Below are 21,128 nucleotides of genomic sequence, written 5' to 3'. Positions count from 1 at the left end.
ATGTGTATAGCGTATATTTAAAGAACGCTATACGTCAAAAAATTTCCATATCCCGGGCTAGCCATTTCCTATATAAAGTGGTTAGGATTTTAGGAAAATTCGTTCACAAAAATTTTTTAACTCCCATTCAATTTTTTCTTGTTGTTAAATTCTTAAGCATTTTTTTCGTAATGTCTTAAGAGCGTAGAATAAGAGTTTCATTATATTGGGGGGTGAGGTTGTAATGGAGAATAACTCTGTGAGGTATAGTTTATCTCCACGGGGTCATGTTAAATTACCAATTACAATGGAGTACGATAAATTGATATCGTTGTTATGCAAAAAAATGGGTGTGAGGAAACGTTCAGTGATACTTAAAGTAACCGGAGATATCCGTATTCCGTCACTCCGAAAGGGGCTGCTTTTTACTCGGAGTTAAACATCTACGATGATGAAACTTTGAGGGATTTTCTGAGGACTACGGATGAATACCGGGAATACCTTGTAATCAAAATGTTGGATATGTACGTCAAGATCGAAGACGTTCCAAACAATGAGGTTGCCGGACAGGTTCCGGATAACCCCCAGTCGGGTGGTTATTCTGGAGGAGTTTTTGCCGGACAGGTTCCAGATGAAAGAGTTTTCCTTGATTTAAACTTATCCCCGCCTGCTTTACATAATTCAAAAGACGAGTGGTTAGCTTCAATTTTCCTTTGTGTTACGATGTACATTTTTGTTGTATTGAATTTGTATCAACGCTCATATATTTAACAGGGGGTACAGGCCGAATATGAATTTTACAAATTATGAACCCAAGCATAGTTTTGGTGTGTTGGATCATGGTGGTCCATCCGGGAGCCATCACCGAAATGAAAATGTCCATCATGGAATTTCATCACATTACGACTTGTTAGTGAAGTGATACAGCTATATGGAAAGTATTTATTAAATGCAGTATCTTATTATTTTGTTGATTGTGCAGTGAAAACGAGCAAGTTGAACCAAATGTACTCACTCAATTGCCCGAAGACGACGTATTAAATCGGGATCTGGCAAATGCACAAAGTGAGGAAGAGAATAGTGATTACGACAACAATGCTGATGAATCTGGAGAGGAGACACCCTTTCCTCGTGAGGATGGTGATGAGGAGGATGAGAAGGAAGGACCTGATTTGACGAGAGAGTATGCTCCACCCCCCTAGACAAAGAGTTGGCGTTTCATTCAAGGGAGATTCCTTACCTTGATAACTTGCCAAGCATGCCGGATGTAGAAGCTCTCACAAGGGATTTTGATGAAATTCGGACAGCAATGTGGGATGAGTCTAGACAAACGGTGCTGGCAAAGGGCATGCTTTTTCCTGATAAAGCGCGCCTAAGCAGGGCTTTGTAAAATACATAACGTAAAAGAGTGTCATGAGATGACGGTATGTGAGTCAAGTCCGGTTGTATACAAGGTTGTTTGTCGCAGGTGGTTTTGGCCATGTCATTGGATACTGCATGCGAGCAAGAAGAAGACAGGACCGTGGAAAGTGGGTAAATACATTCCCACCCACACATGCAAAATGAACACATTCAACGGGAATCAGTTCAACTTGGATATTGACTTGATTTCTCTTATTCATATTCCACACATCGAAGCGTCCATAAGGTATAAAATCAAAGAGTGCATTACAGCAGTCCACGAGGAACATGGCCATACCATTACTAAAAGAAAGGCATATCTCGGACGCAAACGAGCGTTTGACATAGTCTATGGTAACTGGGATAAGTCATTTGTAGATCTGCCTAGGTACATGGCTGCACTGCAGCAGTTTAACCTCAGGACGGTTGTTGAATGGAAGCTTGAGCGGAGTCTGGGTAAACCAGAATATATATTCAATTACGTGTTCTGGGCGTTTAAACCAACAATTGATGGTTTTTCGCATTGTCGGCCCGTAATAGCCATAGACGGCACTCATGTCTATGGGAAGTACGATATCAAGCTGTTGATAGCCGTGGCAGTAGATGCTAATGGACAGATATTTCCTCTAGCTTTTGCTATTTATGCCAATGAAAGCCAAGAGACGTGGACGTTGTTTATGAACCACTTGAAAGAGCACGTTGTCAAACAGCGCCGGTATTTGTCTAATATCTTATCGGCATGGTGGTATCTTAAGTTCTGTGGAGAACTTGCCTGCATGGCAAGAACCTTATGCCTACCATCGTTACTGTGTTAGGCACTTTAAAGCCAATTTACAGAAGGCATATCCCAACTAGGATCTGCATGATTTGATGTGGATGGCAGCAACAGACCACCAACAGTATAAATTCCGGACGCACATGGAATATATCAGGCAAGAAGACGAGGCAGCCTATCGTTGGTTAATGCGACATGACCGTGAAAAGTTTGCATGCGGATGGTGGCAGACGATGGGGAACTCTAACTACAAATGTGTCAGAATCTTTCAACGGGTTATTAAAGTCGGCAAGAGGATTGCCTGTCACAGCCATGGTGCGGATGTCGTTCAAGTCGATGGCGGAGAGGTTTGTTGAAAGGTCTGCAGCTGCAACGTCATTGATGGAAAGGGGTGTTGAATTTATGCCAGTGCCGATGAAGAGATTTGAGAAATACAAACGGCGAGCACATTGGCATTCATTTTTGCAGTATGATAACGAAAGAAATATTTTTGAAGTTCGCACCGCTATCCATCAAAATCGGGGGAATAATGTACATACTGTAAATGAATTTACAAGGTTATGCTCTTGTGGGAAATGGTCCATCTACCACATGCCTTGCTCACATGCCATCAAGTGCTTTCAACAAGTTGGTTTAGATGCAACCAACTATGTTGATCAACAATATAGTGTTGCGAAGTACCTAAACACATATAGTGGGCAGTTGCAGCCAGTGGGTGCTGAGCATTATTGGCCGCCTGAACCATTTAAAATGGTCTGTAACAAGTCCTATTTGCGTCGAATATAGGTGCAGAAGAGAACGCGTATACGGAACTAAATGGATGTTAGTGATACCGTTTATGCGCGCAGATGTGGTATATGCTCGCAAACAGGACACGACCATCGAAAATGTCCTTCGGCTGATTTGGGTGGCAATAGTACTCAAGCTCGTGGTGGTCCTTCTTCTATTATGCCTAACTATCAATGTGTTTATGTTGTAATATTTAGTTGTTTTGTTTATGTTGCAAGTTTTATAAAATAAAATTATGTTTGTTAATTATGAGTTGAACTTTTCCATTTCAGTTTTTTTAATGATATTAAAAAATTATATATTCGGAAGAACTGGAAACAACATTGAAATATCATAAAGTTAATTATGTTTGTTATTTTATATAAGTGTGTTGTCTTGTTGAACTGACATAAAGCTGTTTCGTACCTGTCGGAACCTTTAACACGCAACGCATAGCACGGTCAAATACTACGTTATGTGTGTATATAGCGCGGTTAAATAGTACGTTATGTGTGTTGTCTTGTCGAACTGAAAAGTGCTGCCCAACTGACATAAAGTTGTTTCGTACCTATCGGAACCTTTAACACGCAACGCATAGCGCGGTCAAATACTACGTTATGTGTGTATATAGCGCGGTTATATAGTACATTATGTGTGTTGTCTTGTCGAACTGAAAAGGCTACCCAACTGACATAATGTTGTTTCGTACCCGTCAAAACCTTTAACACGCAATGCATAGCGCGGTCAAATACTACGTTATGTGTGTTGATATAGCGCGGTTAGATACTACATTATGTGTGTTGTCTTGCCTATAAATAACGGGATCATTCTAGTTATTTTCTACGCTCAGCAATAAGTAATAGAAAATCTGTCAAGAAAAGCAAGGTTTTTTAACACAAAAATGGCTCAACCTCTTTATGTACCAAGGTGCGAGTGTGGAATAAAATGCATGATGCAAAGATGTTGGGATAATGGTGAAGTTGGATGGCGCTACTGGCACTCTATGAACAAGTTTTATAAGGTTCCCAACGAACCTATTTTCGATTTTGAGGTACGGGTTGATGAACCCTGTTATCAGGAATACTACAAAGAATATTTGCAGCATCTTCATAATGTGTGTTTACAACAGGGGGAACGTTAAAGAGAACATAAAAGAGAGGTTGCGGAGTTGAAAGCGAAACATAAAGAGGTAGAAGAAGAAAAAAATAAGCTGGAAGAACAATTTAAATGGTTGAAGCAGAAAATAATGGGCGGCAGGGACTAAACATTGACATGTATGTGTTTAGTGTGTTACTTTATTTTTATGTTTCTCGTGTCGTGTATTTTTATTTGTTGTACTAAATTTTAATTATGTTAAGTTGCTATGTTTGTGTTTGTGTTGTAGTATTAAACTAAATTAGTTGTACTGAACTTTATTTTCATTAATTGTAATGGAAGTTAAGTTTTAATGCTTGTGTTTGTGTTGTAGTACGAAACTAATTATATAAAAATTGTTGTTAATGTATATACAAAAGTATTATTTACATCAAATACAAAAAAAGTGAAGAAAATCAATGTGTCCCGCATCCAGTGTGCTTCAACGCAGTCGCTGGCCTGAGGCGCATCGCATCCCGCCTGGATACACTATCGGGATCGTCATCATCAAGTCGCCTCCTTATAGCCGGATGCGCCGCAGCATGATCATCAGTGGTGCTGACAGGATCGGTAGAAGGGGCCGTCAGTCCAGTAGAAACCTACATAAGAATAGAAAGCTCGGTATAGCAAAGTATATAATAAGTCACAACAATTTAAATTGTCTTACCACCATCTCGTCGGGCTCCTGAATGTAGTCATCTGTCGCAGTCATGTCAGCATCGTGTTCAGCCTTAAAAAGGAAATTAATAAATTTATGGAAAATAAAGACAAATTCTAATTCAATACTAAGAAAACCATACCTGCGCTTGTGATGATGAACCATAACTCAGCCGGCGCCCACTATGTAAATCTCGTGTCGGCCGCTCCTCAGCAACAGTAGACGGGCCTGGAAAGTATGTATCCCAATCCACTCTAGAAAGGTCCGTGCCCGTGATCAATAATTGACCTGACGGGGTCACCTGCGAAGTCCCTAGAGTGAGATCCATCCAAGGCTGTATGACGGCATGTCCGTCTCATGTAGGCCACCCGGCAGATCGGCAGCAACATAATCAGCAGGGGCCTCAACGCCCCCTTGCTGGGGACCACCTCATCTTCGCCCACCGCCACGTCGTCCGGCACCCCCACCTCGTCGGGCACCACCACCTCGTCGGGCACCACCACCTTGTGCCACACTAGGGCCTCGCTCGTACTGCTCTGGCTCCACATAATCAGGCATGTGTGCCAAACGCTTATCCTCTCAGACTCGCTGCAGTGTTCGGGCAGCCAACTCTACAAATCGACGACTGTAATCCTGTAAGGCGACCGTAGGATCGCCAACATAATCCTGCATTTGTAGTCCCATCTGATAGACTGTATGTAGTCCAATAGCTTGCACAGCGTATAAAATATAAACTACATATATTGCACTAAAATACATTTATATAATTAATAATAACAGAAAAAGTACCAGGGCCTCGTGTCGCCCGGCGTATGGAACGTACCGACCGCCAGCCTGATGAATAGGGTTCCCGATAAAAATTCGGGTGACGTGCCGGTACCAGGACATATACCCCTGAATAGCCACCTCCTGGATCTGTGTAGGTGGGGGCGGAATCACTGCTCTCGATGGTCCCAAATATGGATTTGCGCCGCTAACCATGCCATAAATGCGTCGTCCGCCCTGCAATGATCATCCCTCTGATAATGTGTAGGCTCCCATATAGGCCCCCTCGGTATATACTGCGGGCGGGCAAACTGTCGAAGTACCCGCTCCGAGGCATGATGCTCCACAATATCGAGGCATATGAGTGGGGCAGAAGTGCTCCAAATCTGTCGGCCGACCGAGCAATAAGGTGGCATGGAAGCTTTCAAATCGTCGTTATATGGCGTCCAGATGAACTATCAAATAAGAACATGAAACGTGAGTATGCACAACACTAAGTTAATCTATACCAGGTAAGTTTAGGTACATATTTATCTGTGCGCCCTCCAGCAGATCCAACACATCACTGCAGAGGGGGAGATTATGATGAGCATCATACTCTCGTGAAAGTGTACGGCGGAGAACCTACCTCCTGGCTGGAGGGAGAAACGGAGGTGGTACATTAGGAGGTAATTGTGGTCGAGGTGGCTGAAACTGCAAGAACCGCTCTCAGGCCCAAACTAACATGCAAAGTTGACGTAAGGTTTAAGATAAATTCTAACTAGGTAGCGTTGGAACTGATGAACAGATTATTTGAATAGTCACCTGTAGAAGCGGCATAAAATCACAAACATCTCTCTGAGTGCCCATGCTCGCCCGGCACATCTGCCTATACATGTAGCCGAGAACATTAGCACCCCAGCTGTAATAGGGTAACTCATCTAGCAGCTGAAGATGATGAAGAAATCTCAGGCTAACTAGGTTCCCCGAAGTGTTCGGGAACAAGACCCCTCCAAATAGAAGAAGCAACAACAACCTTGTATACCGGGTAATATGTATCTCCTCTGTATCATCGGTGATATCGGGGTGGAGTACCTCCAGGTACTGTCTTATAGGGGTCAAAGTCAACCGACTGGCACCCGACGATGCAGTCTCGTCCTGTGGCCTGAAACCCGTGAGCTGCTGCAGCATGTCCAAATAAGCATCACGCGACATAGATCTCATAGCAATAGGCAGTGAAACGGCCATGCCATCAACGGGCAGGCCATATTAAATCTCCACGTCCTGCAGCGTGATGGTAGCCTCGCCAATGGTCAGGTGAAAAATGTGCGTCTCCGGTCGCCACCACTCAATCAACGCCGTGATCAAAGCCCAGTCAACCTGTATCCGCCCGATCTCAATAATCCTATAGAATCCCATATCCTGGAGGCGATGGACTACACGCTCGTGGAGATCTCTGGGCCTCAGAAAATCCCACAGGTCGTCCACTCTCTTAGCGCGGAGAGTCTGGGACAGTAACTCTCCCTCCTATGTATGGGCGGACCTATGATCGCCCTGAAGCAGTAATAGCTCACGAGAGTAAGGGCCGGGATGTATAGGCGGCGTGTCCATGTCATCAACTATAAATTAAACAACATTAATTGTATGTTTATTATTTAATTGTACAAAGTATGTATACCTATTGGGTTCCAGGCTCGATATTTGAGGCCCAGTAGCACCGAACTATCATGAATATTTATGTGTGTCAAATTCAATATTTTGATAATTTTGTGTGTGTTTGTTTTATAATTTAAATTCTTAATTTATAATTATTTAATTGTACAAAGTATATATACCTATTGGGTTCCAGGCTCGATATTTGAGACCCAGTAGCACCAAACTATCATGAACATTTATGTGTGTCAAATTCAATATTTTGATAATTTTGTGTGTGTTTGTTTTATAATTTAAATTCTTAATTTTTAATTGTTTAATTGTACAAAATATATATAGCTATTGGGTTCCAGGCTCGATATTCGAGGCCTAGTAGCACCAAACTATCATGAATATTTATGTGTGTCAAATTCAATATTTTGATAATTTTGTGTGTGTTTGTTTTATAACTTAAATTCTTAATTTATAATTATTTAATTGTATAAAGTACATATACCTATTGGGTTCCAGGCTCGATATTTTAGACCAGTAGCACCAAACTATCATGAATATTTTTTTGTGGTAATTAACTTTATTTCCACGTAAATATATACACGTATATCTCTAAGTTTGGACATTCATCCCCAAACATAGTAACATCTCTTCTTCATGCCTACTCTAAGGATAATAGTTGAGCATTTGCATACTATTCCTCAATCTACCATGCCTATCACCTATACAATGAATGTCTCTAACTATTTGTTTAGTAATAGCATCACTACTTCTCTTAATCTTCTGAAAGATTCTTCTATTTCTTTCCAACCATATGTGGTACACTGCTCCAGTCATACCTAGCCTGTACAACATGGTTTTAGCTCCATTGCCTTTCTTCTACTCTATTGCCCATTTGATCTCCTCATCCCATCATTTTGGTTCACGATTGATGTTCATCCATTTTAGTAATCTTCTCCATACATCTTCTGAGAAAGAAAAAGTAAAGAAAATATGGTTATGACTCTCCATCGCATGCTCGCACAGTGGACATTCTGGATTGACTTGCATTCCCCATTTCCTCAATCTATCTTTTGTATATAGACTCTCCTGCAATGCCAGGTACATTATAAATTTCCACTTTGGACAGCTTCTGTTCTTGCACAGCAGTCGACTCCAGCTTACCTTCAGGAAATCTCCTCTTAGTTGTATATACATTCCTCTAATGGATTTTGCATTACTCTTCCTGTGTCTAAACCTGCTTCATTCAAGTATTTCCCAGCTTGTAATATATTCCTTATGATCCAAGAAGCTTGCTTTGCATCAACTTCCCATGGCTCCCTTCCTTTTAAATAGTATGCATGCACCCATTTGATCCATAGTTTATCCTTTTTCTTTCCCAAGTTCCACAAATGCTTCAGCAGAGCTGCCCTATTCCATGTGTTGAGGTCTGTGACATTCAACCCTCCCTTAGTTTTAGGCCTGCACAGCTTGTTCTATGCTACTAAAGCCTTCTTGCTCGAGCTAGTATCACCAGTCCATAGGAATTTCCTACACATGGCTTCAACCTGTTGAATGATTTTCTTTGGCAAAGGAAAAATCTGTGACCAGAATGATTGTATGGCAATGAGTACACTTTTGATCAATTGTAGTCTTCCTGCATAGCTCAGAAACTTCACTGTCCACTGTCTTATTCTCCCCAGCATTTTGTCTAGCAATGGTTGGCATTGGCTTACTGATAGCCTTTTAGTACTTAGTGGAACACCTAAGTATCTAAAAGGAAGTTCACCCATGCTGAACCCTGTAACTTGAGTAATATCCTGTTGTGCTGCCCTTGAAACTCCTCCAAAATATATGTTGCTCTTGTTCTAGTTTGCCACTAAGCCTGAAGCTTTTGAAAAGCTGTTGAAACAGTCATACAATAGCTGCACAGACACTTTATCTCCTCGACAGAAAAGAAGCAGGTCATCAGCAAAACTAAGCTGGATAAGACCCAAGTTTTCACATCTTGTGTGGTAGTTGTAGTTAGGTTGATCCTTTAAGTTCTTCAAACTTCTTGTCAGATAGTCCATTGCCAAGACAAATAGCAATGGAGACATAGGATCTCCCTGTCTCACTCCTCTTCTTGCATCAAATGGAATAGTAGGACTGCCATTGATATTGATAGAATAGGACACTGTTTTAATGCATTCCATAATCCAACCTACAAACTTAGTAGGGAAACACAGTCCATCAAGCACCTATTCCAAAAATACCCATTCAAGTGAATCATATGCTTTTTGCATGTCTATCTTGATCATGCATCTAGGTGAGATCCCTTTCCTACCATAACCTTTTATCAGTTCATGGCTGAGTAATATATTATCCATCAGTCCTCTACCAGGTACAAATGCTGTCTGGCTCTCATCCACCAATGTGTTCATGACCATCCTTAGTCTACTTGTCAGCATCTTGGATATGATCTTGTATAGGGTAGTGCAGCAAGAGATTGTTCTGTATTCTTTTATTGAGGTTGGGTTCTTCACTTTGGGAATAAGTGTAACAGATGTGCAATTTATTGGCTTGAACATTTTCCCAGTAGTAAAGAACTGCAGAACTGCCTTTGTTATCTCATCTCCATACATCTTCCATGTTCTCTTGAAAAAGCAAGCATTAAAACCATCTCCCCCAGGTGCCATCATATCATCAATACTCTTGAGGGTTTCATGTACATCCTCCTTTGTAAAAAGAGCTATGAGTTCCATCTGTTGTTGCCTACTTAGCATTGGTCCATTTCTTATCCTCCCAGGATGTATGGCAGGTATACTTCCACATGTAGATCCCAATAGATTCTTGTAGAAATCAACCACTTCAGTTTCAATCTCTTTATGGTCAGTTAAGTTGTTACCCTTACTATCAATGAGCTTGCTGATTTGATTATGTGCCTTCCTTCCTTTCATGCTTGCAAAGAAATAAGCGTTGTTGTTGTCCCCCAGCTGTAGCCATTGTATTCTTGACTTCTGTTTGTAAATTGACTCCTCAATTATATCCCACTTCTCCAGGTGATTTATCATTTCTTTCTCCTCTTCAAATAGTCTTGAAGGTGTATTATGATCCTTCATTCTTCCTTGTACTTCTTGCAATCCTTCTCTTATACTGTTTATTTTCTGCTTCACATTTATGAACTCTTTGTTATTTAGTTGCTTCAGAGCTGTTTTGACACTCTTCAAATTCTGCCATATATCTTCCATTGTCCCTGCTTTCCACTTCCAGTTAGTTTCCACAATCTGCTCAAATTCAGGATGATCAGCCATACAATTATAGAACTTGAAAGGTCTTCTCTTATTATCACATTTCATATCTATTTCAATGCCCAGGGGGGAATGGTCTGAGAAAAGAGGGTTCATGATATGTACTTGCCCAGGTGGCATGTTGAGCATCCATTTGTCATTAACCAATGCTTTATCAATTCTACTGAAAACATGGCTATTAGTCCATGTATATGATCTGCCTATTGTAGGTAATTCATTCAAGTTACATTTTTCAACTACTTCTCTGAAGTCCTTTGTTTCATTATCTTGCACCTCCCTGCCTTGTATTCTGTCTTCAACTCCGACGATTGAGTTAAAGTCTCCCATTAGTAACCATGGTTCTTCTCTATGCTTTCCTATCATTGATACTATGCAGTCCATATATTGAAGAAATCTGAAACTCAGTCTTGCTTGTAATGCTCTTAACAACCCCATGAATCAGCTGTGCATAACTTCCCATCATTGTGAACTGCAGTCTATTTGGATTCCACATCACCCATATTCTTCCTTTACATGTGCTGGATATATTATGGCACCATTTCCATCCAGGTAGTGTACTAGTAATTATCTTCTCAGCCTTTGTTTCACTAACTCTATGTTCATATATTGTTATGATATCTACTTTATTTATCTTCACAAACTCCTTTAACTCCTTGTTCTTAAACACTTTATTAAACCCTCTAATATTCCAAGTTACTAACATTGGTTAATTGTGTTATTTTTATGAACCACCACTACCTCCCCTCCTCTACTTGTACTGCATTCTTCATTCCTTTTCTTAGTTTTATCCTAGCTTGTCTCTCTTAAACTATTGAAGCTATTCAGTACCTGTATTTGCTGTTCAGGTACAGATGTTTTTTGCCCTTTTTCTGCTGACTTGCTTTTAACTTGTTGCCATTGTTCATCACTTGCTCCCACTTTGTCACTTCCTGCTTCATGCTCATTCACTTTTGCTTTCCCTTCCTGCTGGTTTTGGCTTTGGCCTCCTGCTCCTGTGTTAATTGGTTTCCATTCTGTCTTTTGCTTTACTAGTGCTCTTTGTTGTTGTTGTCCAGTCTTCATGTCAGGTATTACTTTGTTCTGTTGCTGCTGTTGACAATTATGTCCTATTCTCATGCATTTTGCACAATATCTAGGCTTCCAATCGTACCATACTTCTTGTACAATTACTCTCCCTTTAGGATCTTTCACTTTAATACTCTTTGGAAGTTCCTTAGTGACATCTACCTCCACTAATATTCTTGCATATGAAATCCTTTCAATGTTTGAAGTACAAGCATCAACATATATGGGCTGGCCTAGACCACTCCCAATTTTGCTCAGTGCACTTGCACTCCAACAGCTCAAAGGCAGATTTGGCAGCTTCACCCATATTGGTATAGTCTTTAAGTCCTCTTCATCAAAATCAAAGTTAGCAGTCCATTGTTTAACTACTATAGGTCTGTTGTTAATCATGTGAGGCCCCGAGTACATCACCAAATTCCTTTCCTCTAAGCTTGCAAAATTCACCACAAAATACCTCTCATTATGGTAATATACCTTAGGCTTAACAGAGAAGCTCCCCTGCCCAGCTATAAATCTCTCCATAGCCCCAATTGTTGGTGTTCCCCCAATAACATACATAATAACCGCATATTTCCATTTGTCTACTTCACTATCAATGTCCTCCTGGCTCAGTTCAACAATTACTCCATCCTCAGATATTATAGGTGGTATATAGCTCAGATCCATACCTTTTTTGGCTAATTTGCTCTCCTCAAATAGCATCGACCAATTCCTTCCTGTTTTTTGTTCCGTTTTTTGTTCCATTCCTAGGTGCAGTTTCCTTTGAGCTCCTACGTTCAGGATTTCTGTTTCTTTGGTGCTTCCCTCTTGTATATGTGCTACTTCCTGCTGTTTGACTTGTATTTTCTCTTGGACCCTTCCTTTTGAGCTTAGATCCTGTTGAGAATTGACCGGAGTTGTCCATTTCACCTCCTGTATTTTGTTTCCTCCACTTTGGCTTGGTAGCGCTGGCCAGCTAGCTAGATCTGTTGATGCATGCGCTTTTCCCTTGTTGATTGATGTTTCCTCCACCGATTTCCTTCCTTCAGTAGTGATATTATCCTGTGTTCCATCCTTGAGCAATGGAACAGTAACATTACCCCCATTCACTGTAGCTTTTGGTGTAACAAATTTAACTATTCCTGAGTTTCGTACTTCCATAGATCCATTTCCGTCCTCCTCTGCATGTTTCGAAGCTTTGGATGGTCGTCCTCGTGCTCTCCCCATTCCGGTGGGTGCACTTTAGCAAATCATGCTAAAATGCGCCGAGAGAGAGAAGGGAAGAGAGAGAAAATTATTTAGAGCAGAATTTTTTATTTCAATAGTGAACGAATTATATGCTACATACTATCATGAATATTTATGTGAGTCAAATTCAATTTTTTGATTATTTAATTATACAAAGTATATATTTTCATCTACCAGTATAAGAAATACTTAAACTACAAGGATTCTACGCTAAAATACTATACAGTTTACTACGCTAAAAGGTTCTACATTTTACTATGCTAATAAATAAACTAAATATAAATAACAAATATATTTTAATCACATAACATTCACAAAAATACATATAACATACTAGTTTCGCAAATAAAATACAAAACGACATGGAAACACTAATATCTAAATCCGGATATTAATATGAAAAATTAAATCTCAATTTTACATTTTTTTTAGAACACTAATATCTAAGTCCGGATAAATATAACATACTAGTTTTGCAAATAAAACACAAAATGACATGGAAACACATTCAATCAACTAATATGCATTATTATACAAGTTTCGACATAAAATAAATCGAAATACCTCGATGTAGTGTTTTGTGTGAAAATTTGAAGACGAAGGAGTTAAACCGCAATAATACGATGTGGGACCTACGTTCTTAACCTTTTGTGTGATGGGAGGGGCCCACAATTTTTTATTTTTTTTTAATACGAGCAGGGGGGCCCAGAAGCAGTGGAGGTTAAAAAAATGGGGGAAAGGGTTTCTGATCTGGGAAGAAGACGAAGGGCAATATTTAATTGAGGGTATAGCGTTTTCTTTTGGACGCTATATGTATAGCGTATAAATTCAGAACGCTATATATGTCAGTCACAGGCTATATAGCGTCCAAATACAAGACGCTATACCTTAATGGCAAAAGTTACCGTTAAGGTATAGCGTCTTGTATTTGGACGCTATATATAGAAAGGTATTTTTTTTGTACACTTATTATTGTACTTTGAGTCCAAAAAAATAATATTTAGATTTCGGACTCCACCATATATACCATCTAAAGTAACCGCATTCGTTATCTTTTACTATCCACTAAAGATAATTGTTATTTAATATGAAAAAGTAAGGACAAATCGAATGTTACAACTTGTTTGGATGCTTGTTACGTATCGTTTCATAATGTATTGTATCATACTGTATCGTTTGAAATACAATATTTGGATAAATTGTGTCGTTTGCCATTCTTTCATGATATCACGCACCAGCAACATGAAGAATAAACTTATAATATTATAAAAATAAATTATGATAAAGGGTTAAATTATTATATAAAAAGGTAGGGTAAATAATAAAATAATATTATTTAATAATAATGAAGGGTGAGACTGAGAGAAAAAGACAAGGTAACGATGCGACCACACCAAATCGGTCGTTACATAAAGTGGCACATTTCGTCGTTATGTAACGAGGGATTTAACAATACGATACAATAAAATTTAAAAAATAATGAAAAGAAACATTGTATTTAAAGTAACTATATAATTGGGTAACAACCATCCAAACAAGCTGTTAATCAACAAGAGATTTGGGGGGGGGGGACCAAAATGTGGTTCCTTTTGACTCAAACTACACAAATAGGTGGTAAAAAAAAGTGACTTTTTTATGTATAACTCCATAATAACCGGCGTTATATATTAACAGTAACTGGACCGTTAAATATAGCGCCAGGTATTGTGGCGTTATACATAAAAAGCTGACACAGCTCAGGTATAGCGCCATAATACCCGGCGCTATACTCTTTTTTCCTGGCCCCACCAATAATTTCTAAGTTAAATAATTGAAAAGCGTATAGTGCCACCTAGTTTGGCGCTATATATATAAAAAAAAAACTTCCCGGCTAGCCATTTCCTATATAAAGAGGTTAGAATCATATAGAAATTCATTCAAAAAATTTTTAACTCTTGTTGAAACGTCTATTGTTGTTAAATTCTCCAGCAATTTTTCATTATGTCTGAAGAGCGTAGGATAAGAGTTTCATTATATTGGGGGGTGAGGTTATAATGGAGAATAACTCTGTGGGCTACAGTTTACCTGCTAAGTATCATGTTAAATTGCCACTTACAATGGAGTACGATACATTGATATCGTTGTTATGCAAAAAAATGAGTGTGAGGAAACGTTCAGTGATACTTAAAGTAACCGGAAGATATCCGTATTCCGTCACTCCGCAAGGGGTTGCTTTTTACTCGGAGTTTAACATCGACGATGATGAAACTTTGAGTGATTTTCTGAGGACTCCGGACGAATGTCGGGAATTTCTTGTAATCACAATGTTGGAGATGTACGTGAAGGTCGAAGACGTTCCAAAAAACGAGGTTGTGCGTAGTAGAGATAACCCCCAGTCATCGGGTGGTTATTCTGGAACAGTTTTTGCCGGACAGGTTCCGGATGAAAGAGTTTTCTTTGATTTAAACTTATCACCGCCGGTGAATGACCAGCGAGAAAATAATTTATACCCTGCATTCCATAACTCACAAGACGAGTGGTAAACTTCAATTTCCATTTGTGTTAATTATGTGTATTTTTGTTGTATTGAATTTGTATTAACGCTCATATATTTAATAGGGGGTACCGGCCGGATATGAATTTTACAAGTGGCCCATCCGGTAGTCATCACCTAATTGGAAACGTCCATCATGGAATTTCATCACATTACGACTTGTAAGTGAAGTGATATAGCCATATGGAAATCATTTATTAATTTAGTAGCTTATATTTTTGTTGGTTGTGCAGTGAAAACGAGCAAGTTGAACTCACTCAATTGCCCGAAAATGATGTATTACATCGGGATCTGGCAGATGCACAGAGTGAGGAACAAAACAGTGATTACGATAACAATGCGGTTGAATCCGGAGACGAGACCCCCTTTCCTCGTGAGGATGGTGATGCAGAGGATGAGGAGGAAGGACCTGATTTGAAGAGAGACCCCCCTAGACGAAGAGTGCATGAGTCCGAAGTGCCGTTTCATTCAAGAGAGATTCCTTACATTGATAACTTGCCAACCGTGCCGGATGTGGAAGCTCTCACAAGGGATTTTGATGAAATCCGGACAGCAATATGGGATGAGTCTAGACCAACGGTGCTTGCAAGGGGGATGCTTTTTCCTGATAAAGCGCGCCTAAGCAGGGCTTGTAAAATGCACAACGTAAAAGATTGTCATGAGATGCAGGTATGGGAGTCAAGTCCGACGGTATACAAGGTTGTTTGCCGCAGGTGGTTTTGGCCATGTAATTGGATGTTGCGTGCGACCAAGAAGAAGACAGGTATGTGGAAAGTGGGTAAATACATTCCCACCCACACATGCGAAATGGACACATTCAACGGTAATCACTTCAACTTGGATATTGACTTGATTTCTCTTGTTCTTATTCCACACATCGAACAGTCCATACGGTATAAAATCAAAGAGTGCATTATAGCAGTCCACCAGGAACATGGCCATACCATTACTAAAAGAAAGGCATTTCTCGGGCGCAAACGAGCGTTTGAAATAGTCTATGGTAACTGGGATAAGTCATTTGCAGATCTGCCTAGGTACATGGCTGCACTGCAGCATTTTAACCCCGGGACGGTTGTTGAGTGGAAGCTTGAGCGGAGTGCAGGTAAACTAGAATATATATTCAATTACGTGTTCTGGGCGTTTAAACCAGCTATTGATGGTTTTTCGCATTGTCTCCCCGTAATATCCATAGACGGTACTCATGTCTATGGAAAGTACGATATCAAGCTGTTAATAGCCGTGGCAGTAGATGCTAATGGACAGATATTTCCTCTAGCTTTTGCTATTTGTGCCAATGAAAGCCAAGAGACGTGGATGCTGTTTTTGAACCATATGAAAGAGCACGTTGTCAAACAGCGTTCCGGTATCTGTGTAATATCTGATCGGCACGGTGGTATCTTAAGTTCTGTGGAGAACTTGCCTACATGGCAAGAACCTTATGCCTACCATCGTTACTGTGTTAGGCACCTTAAAGCCAATTTCCAGAAGGCATATCCTAATAAGGATCTGCATGATTTGATGTGGATGGCAGCAACAGACCACAACAACATAAATTCCGGAGGCACATGGAATATATCAGGCAAGAAGACGAGGCAGCCTATCGTTGGTTAACGCGACATGACCCTGAAAAGTGGACTTTGCATGCGGATGGTGGCAAATAATGGGGAACTCTGACTACAAATATGTCAGAGTCTTTCAACGGGTTATTGAAGTCGGCAAGAGGATTGCCTGTCACAGCCATGGTGCGGATGTCGTTCAAGCAGATGGCGAAGAGGTTTGTTGAAAGGTCTGCAGCTGCAACGTCATTGATGGAAAGGGGTGTTGAATTTATGCCAGTGCCGATGAAGAGATTTGAGAAATACAGACGGCGAGCACATTGGCATTCATTTTTGCAGTATGATAACGAAAGAAATGTTTTTGAAGTTCGCACCGCTATCCATCAAAATCGGGGTAATAATGTGCATACTGTAAATGAATCTGCAAGGTTATGCTCTTGTGGAAAATGGTCCATCTACCACATGCCTTGCTCACATGCCATCAAGTGCTTTCAACAAGTTGGTTTAGATGCAACCAACTATGTTGATCAACAATATAGTGTTGCGAAGTACCTAAACACATATAGTGGTCAGTTGCAGCCACTGGGTGCTGAGCATTATTGGCCTCCCGAACAATTTAAAATGGTGTGTAACAAGTCCTATTTGCATACAAAACAGGTGTAGAAGAGAACGCGTATACGGAACCAAATGGATGTTAGTGATACAGTTTATGCGCGCAAATGTGGTATATGCTCGCAAACAGGACACGATCGTAGAAAATGTCCTTTGGGTGGCAACAGTAATTAAGCTCGGGGTGGGTGTTCTTCTAGTGTACCTAACTACCCATGAGTTGATGTTGTAATAATTAGTTGTTATGTCTATGTTGCAAGATTTATGAAATAAAATTATGCTTGTTAATTATGATTTGTACTTTCCCATTTTAACTATTTAAATAATAATGTAATAAAATAATTTTTTTCCAAGTCAAGCACATTATCACTCTTCTATCTATCAGAAAAATAAAGATGCTTTGACAATAACATAATTCAACTTTCACAATATTTGGATTGGTTCTAGATAATGGAAGAAACATCTGTCCACTTATTTCACCTTTTTTCTTTTTCTTTATTTTTCCTCTAGGAATATTTAAATGTAACACGAAATTCCATTTAGTCTGTGTGTTGTCTTGTCGAACTGAAAAAGCTGACCAGCTGACATAAAGTAGTCTTGTCAACATCATGATATTTAACACGCAAAATATAGCGCCATTATACCTGGCGTTATGAGTGTGTTGTCTTGTCGAATTGAAAAAGCTGACCAGCTGACATAAAGTTAACTTGTCAACATCATAATATTTAACACGCAAAATATAGCGCCATTATACATGGCGTTATGTGTGTGTTGTCTTGTCGAACTGAAAAAGCTGACCAGCTGAGATAAAGTTGTCTTGTCAACATCATGATATTTAACACGCAAAATATAGCGCCATTATACATGGCGTTATGTGTGTTGTCTCGCCTATAAATAACGGGCTCATTGTAGTTATTTTGTGTGCTCAAAAATTACTAAAAGCAAATATTTCATTAAAAGTAAGTTTTTTTTACTAAAAGCAAATATTTCATTAAATGGCTCAACCTTTTCGTCCACCACAGTGCTACTGTGGAAAATTATGCATGATGAAAAGTTGTTGGGACGGTGGTGAAGCTGGACGCCACTACTGGCACTGTATGAACCAGTTTTACAAGGTTCCCGGCGAACCTATTTGTGAGTTTGAGGAATGGGTTGATGAACCATGTTATCAGGAATACTACAAAGAACAACTGCAGTTTCTTCATAATATGTGTTTACGCCAACAGGAAACACAAAGTGAAAGCGATAGAATTATTGCAGAAATGAGGGCGAAACTGAAGGAGGTGGGAGAAGAAAAATAGAAAGCACAATGGAATTGTGAAGCACAAAAAGATCGTAAAAAAAATATAAAAAGGAACTTGCGGAGGTGAAGGCGAAACTGAAAGAGGTAGAAGAAGAAAAAGAACAACTGGCAGAACGATTTAAGTGGTTGGAGCGGAGAATAAATGGCAACCGGGGCTAAACATTGGCATGTATGTCTTTAGTGTATTTTTCATATTTCATGTATTTTCATTATGTTGGCCTGCTATGTTTGTGTTTGTGTTGTTGGAATATTTTCCTTGTTTGGTGTAGTAAATTTTATTTTAGTTGAAGTGGAAATTAAGTTTAAGTACTTGTGTTGTTATATGAAACTATCAAACGAATGGAGAACTAAAAAAAGTAATGGGCATATTCGATTAAATATTATTGTTAATGTATACAAAAATATTATTTACACCAAATAAAAATAGAAAGGAAGGCCAAATCAATGTGTCCCGCATCCGGTGTGTCTCAATGCAGCCGCTGGCCTGAGGCGCATCCCCTCCCGCCCGGGTACGCTATCGGGATCATCATCATCAAGTTGTCTCTTTATAATCGGATGCGGCACAGGATGACATGTATCGGTGGTGCTGTCAGGTCCAGTAGAGGCCTACATAATAATATAAAACTTAGTATAGAAAACTACATAACAATTCACAACAATTTATGTTGTCTTACCATCATCGTGTCTGGATCCTGAATGTAGTCATCTGTCGCAGCATCGCATGAAACCTTACAAAGGAAATTAATGAAGTTAAAGAAAATAAATAAGTTACAGTTCTGGAAATTCAAATTCAATACTAATAAAGTCATACCTGCGCATGTGATGTGGAGCCATAACTCAGCCGACCCCCACTATAAAAATCTCGGGTCAGTCGATCGGCATCAGTGGTAGACGGGCCTGGGAAGTATCTACCCCAATCCACTCCTTGAATATCCGAGCCCGTAATCAATAATTGACCCGATGGGGTCACCTGCGATGGCACTGGAGTGCGATAAATTCCAAGTTTGTAAGACGGCATGTCCGTCTCATGCATGCCACCTGCCATATCAGCAGGAGCCTCAAAGGCCCCTTGCTGGGGACCACCTGCCATATCAGCAGCAACATCATCAGCAGGAGCCTCAAAGCCACCTTGCTTGGGACCACCTCCTCTCCGCCCACGACCAGCTCGTCGGGCACCACCAGCTCGTGGGATACCACGACCTCGCTGGTACGTGGTTGGGTCAAGATAATCAGCCTCGCGTGCCAAACGTTGATCCGATCGTGATCGCTGCAGTGTCTGGGCAGCCACATCCATGAATCGACGACTATACTCCTCCATGACCACAGGATCGTGGACATAACTCTGCATCTGCTGCCCCATACGATAGACGGTATGCAATGCAATCGCCTGCACAAAGTAATAAATATAAACTACGTATTTGGCACTAAATTACAGGTATATAATTAATAATAACAGAAAACATACCAGGGCCTCGTGTCTCCCGGCGTATGGGACGTACCGACCGTGTGCCCGATGAACTGGTTAAAAGTCGGGAAACAGTGCAGTACCATGCCATATAACGTTCAATAGGAAAGTGCTGCGGAGGTGGGGTCAATTCCCCTTGCCTGTCCTAAATACCCAACTGCGCGTTAAGCCATGCCATAAATGTGTCGTCCGCGCTGGACCGATCATCCCTCTCATAATGTAAAGCATGCCATGCAGGCGGAGTTGGTATAGGCTGCGGCAGGCCAAACTGATGAAATACCCGCTCTGAGGCATAATGCTCGACAATATCGAGGCATGTGAGCGGGACAGAAGCCCTCCAAATATGTCGACCAAACGTGCAATACGCTGGCAGGGTACCTATCACATCATCGTTGTACGACGTACAGATGAACTATCAAATAAGAACACAAATCGTTAGTATGCGCGACACTAAGTTAAACAATAACTGGTAAGTTTAGTTCGATATTCACCTGTGCGTCCTCCAGCAAATCCAACACATCCATGCAGAGGGGGAGATTATGATGGGCATCATACTCTCCTGCAAGTCTACGACGCATAACCCACCTATGTGCTAGAGGGAGATGCGGAATTTCTACGTTAGCCGGTAGCTGTGGTAGAGGTGGTCGAAACTGCAGAAATCGCTCCCAGACCCAAATCTAACAGACAAAGTTGACGTAAGTATAAGATTAACTATAACTAGGTAGAATTGTAACTAATGGACATATTATTTGAATAAGTTGTCACCTATAGAAGCGGTAGAAAGCCACAAACATCTCTCTGTGTGCCGATGCAAGCCCGGCACATCTGCCTGTACAAATATGATATGACAGCACCACCCCAGCTGTAGCTGGCTGTATCCTCGAACCGGGTAATATGATGCAGAAAACGGAGGCTCACTAGGTTCCTCGAAGTGTTCGGGAACAAGACCCCCCCCCCCCCCAAATAGAAGGAGCAACAGCAGCCTCGTATATCGCTGT

This window comes from Nicotiana attenuata, unplaced genomic scaffold (assembly GCF_001879085.1).
Source record: "Nicotiana attenuata strain UT unplaced genomic scaffold, NIATTr2, whole genome shotgun sequence".
NCBI classification, from domain to species: domain Eukaryota; kingdom Viridiplantae; phylum Streptophyta; class Magnoliopsida; order Solanales; family Solanaceae; genus Nicotiana; species Nicotiana attenuata.
The sequence above is the reverse complement of the archived record's forward strand: the minus strand, read 5'-3'. Positions refer to the sequence as shown.